Here is a 503-nt window from a genome sequence, read left to right on the forward strand (position 1 = left end):
ACCCAAATATACAAAACAATTAATCACAAACAGAAACAATCTTATTGATAAGAACGTGCTAATTGCAGACTAATTTAATACTCACTCCACATACAGCAATGGATAGATCAACCAGACAGAAAATCACTAAAGAAACAATAGACGTGAACAACACGTTGGACCAGATGGATTTGACAGTTCTGTTTAGAACTCTACATCCTGAGGCTATGGAATTCACTTTCTTCTCAAGTGCGTCTGGTACATTCTCCAATATAGTGCACAAACTGGGTCATAAAGCAGCCTTCCATAAGTGGAAGCAAACTGAGATCATACCACGCACACTTCCAGATCACAATGCTATGAAACTTGAAATCAATCACAGGAAAAAGTCTGGGAAGCCTCCAAAAACATGGAGGTTAAAGAACACCCTACTAAAGAATGAATGGGACATCAGGCAATTACAAAAGAAATTTAAAAATAGATGAAAACAAATGAAAATGAAAATACAACAATCCAAACTTTTT

This window comes from Suricata suricatta, chromosome 5 (assembly GCF_006229205.1).
Source record: "Suricata suricatta isolate VVHF042 chromosome 5, meerkat_22Aug2017_6uvM2_HiC, whole genome shotgun sequence".
Classification (NCBI taxonomy): Eukaryota; Metazoa; Chordata; class Mammalia; order Carnivora; family Herpestidae; genus Suricata; species Suricata suricatta.